Genomic DNA, 3,183 nt, shown 5'->3' with positions numbered 1-3,183 from the left:
AACCCTAAGAAACTTGATCCTTCCCTTTCCGGATTCGTTCCGCTTGTTCTTGGTCTACAAACAATCAATATAAGACGGAAATCAATAAATAATCACTAATTACCTGAATTACTAACAATTTTATCAACCCTATATCATACCCATGATCTCATTATCCAAATTGGGGATTTTTCCACCATAATTCTTAGATCAAAACTCTTCCCCCTCGATAACTACCCATTAGATTATGTTCTACGAATCGAAAAAATGGATTCGAGGAGTTAAAACCTTACCTTTAGCCTTAAAAATGGTGGAAAACTGTCAAGAATCGCCTGGGTTCGTCTCCTTACTCTCAAAGTCGAAAAGTACAGAATAAAGACATTTTGGGGTTTATTTCCGACTTAAGTCGCGTTGAGCCCGCCACAGCGGTCCTCACCCCGCTACAGCGGCCCCGCCCTAGCGGCAGAAATCCCGCCCCAACGGCTTGCACGGAACCAATAAGCTATTTTAATAATTCTAAGACCCCATTTCACAACACACCTTCAACCAACGACACTCAGAAACTACCCATTCAAGCTAAGATCAATTTTGAGAGTTCTACTGGCCCGAATTCAATTTTGTAAAGTCGTATGGGTTCCTTAACGACTCATCTATCTACTTATGTGATCAAATTCATAATTAGATCACCAAATTGCTACCAGATTTCCCTAGACCTCACAGACTCCGATTTCGTCTAAATCTGGACTAAGTTGGAAAATCTCAAGTTACTACGAAAAAGTTTTTTGGCCCAAAAATTTTCCCCGTTGGATTTTCTATAACGACGGGAACATGTCGTTACAATAGATACCAATTTACCCATCACTCGTCCCCGAGTGACAAACTTAGGAAAAATAAGCTAAAGAGGGAATGGAGTAGTACTTGAATCGACGAACAATTAGGTATACTTGTCTCGCCTGTCCCTCTCGGTCTCCCAAGTAGCTTCCTCGACTGAACGATGTTTCCATTGAACTTTCACGGACTTAATCTCCTTGGTTCTCAACTTACGCACATCACGATCAAGAATTTCAACTGGTTCCTCCTCATATTAAAGGTCTTTGTCTAACACAATTGAGTCCCACTTAATGATGTAATCCCTGTCACCATGATATCTCTTCAACATAGACACATGAAATATCGGATGAACTCCCGATAGGTTAGGAGGTAAAGTCAATCTATACGCTACCGGTCCTACACATTCAAGAACCTCAAAGGGACCAATGTATCGCGGACTTAATTTGCCTTTCTTGCCAAATCTCATCACCCCTTTCATGGGTGATACCTTGAGAAGAACATTCTCATCGGTTTGAAACGCCATGTCTTTTACCTTATGATTTGTATACTTCTTATGTCTAGTCTGGGCTACTACAAGCTTAGCTTGAATACTCCTCACCTTATCTTGAGCATTTTTCACTAAATCAACCTCCAATGGTTTCACATCTCCAGCCTCAAACCATCTGATGGGTGATCTACATCCCCTCCCATAGAGTGCCTCAAATGGTACCATATCAATGCTGGAGTGATAACTATTATTATAAGAGAATTCACACAAAGGTAAGAACTTATCCCAATGCCCTCCAAAATCAATCACACATGCCCTCAACATGTCTTCTAACACTTGAATAGTCTTTTCTGACTGTCCGTCCATCTGTGGATAGAAAGTTGTACTAAAAGTGAGTTGGGTGTCCAATTCGTCATGCAATTTCCTCAAAAACTTGGAGGTGAATTGGGTACCCCGGTCTGAGATGATAGAGAGGGGCAGCCCATGCAACCTCGCTATCTCTTTCACATAAACTTTAGCCAATTGTTCCGCATTATAATCTATTCTTACCGGAATAAAATGGATTGATTTAGTCAAACCATCAACCACTACCTAAATAGAATCAAACTTTCCCAAAGTCTTGGGAAGACCAACCACAAAATCCATGGCTATCCTCTCCCACTTCCATTCCGGAATTGGCATTCTTTGAAGCAAACTTGCAGACCTTTGGTGTTCATACTTCACTTGTTGGCAATTTTGACACTTAGCCACAAACTCTGCTATATCCTTCTTCATGCCCGACCACTAATAAATTCGCTTCAAATCTCGGTACATCTTGGTCACACCCGGATGAATGGAATATCGCGAACCATGGGATTCTATCAACAATTTCTGAATCAAGTCATCAACTCTAGGAACACAGACTCTTCCTTTAAAATTGAGCACACCCTCCTCATCAAGAGTGGTCTATTGTGCCTTACCAATCCAATCTTCTTCTTAAGTTCATTCAAATTTTCATCCTCAAATTGTTTAGCCTTGATCTCTTCAATAAATGTGGCCCTAACTTCAATGCTAGCTAACACCCCACCTCTTTCTGAGATGCCTAACTGCATGAACTTAGACTCCAAGGTCTGAATTTCCTTAGCCAAGGGTCGCTTGGATACACTCAAGCAAGAAAAAACTACCCATACTCACCGCTTTTTGACTCAAAGCGTCTGCCACCACATTAGCCTTACCCGGATGGTATTGAATGGTCATATCATAATCCTTGAGTAACTCCATCCACCTTCGCTGTCTCCAATTTAGATCCTTTTGAGTGAACAGATGCTGCAAACTACGATGATCAGTAAACACCTCATACTTAACACCATAAAGATAATGCCGCCAGATCTTAAAAGCAAACACTACCACTACCAACTCTAAATCATGTGTTGGGTAATTTCTCTCATGCACCTTCAATTGACACGACGCATAAGCTATAGCATTATTATCCTACATCAACACAGCACTCAAACCAGAATGTGAAGCATCACAATAAACTATAAATTCCTTACCTTCCACCGGTAATGCTAGAATAAGTGCGGTGGTCAATAGAGTCTTGAGCCTTTGAAAGCTCTCCTCACATTTTTCAGTCCATTCAAATGGTATCTCCTTTTTGGTCAAATTAGTCAAGTGAGTGGCAATAAAAGCAAAGTTCTTTACAAATCAACGATAATAGCTAGCGAGCCCCGCAAAACTCCTAACATCCATCACAGAGCTAGGCCGAACTACCTACTTTGTCACGACCCAGACCATCGTGATTGGCACCCACACTAACCCTCCGGTGGGAGAACCATTACTACAACCCAAACTAACAACTCAACCAAAATACTAAGACATTTAAGTTACGGAAGCAAGTTAAATAGCTA

The sequence above is a fragment of the Solanum tuberosum genome, unplaced genomic scaffold (assembly GCF_000226075.1).
Source record: "Solanum tuberosum cultivar DM 1-3 516 R44 unplaced genomic scaffold, SolTub_3.0 scf00120, whole genome shotgun sequence".
Classification (NCBI taxonomy): Eukaryota; Viridiplantae; Streptophyta; class Magnoliopsida; order Solanales; family Solanaceae; genus Solanum; species Solanum tuberosum.
The sequence above is the reverse complement of the archived record's forward strand: the minus strand, read 5'-3'. Positions refer to the sequence as shown.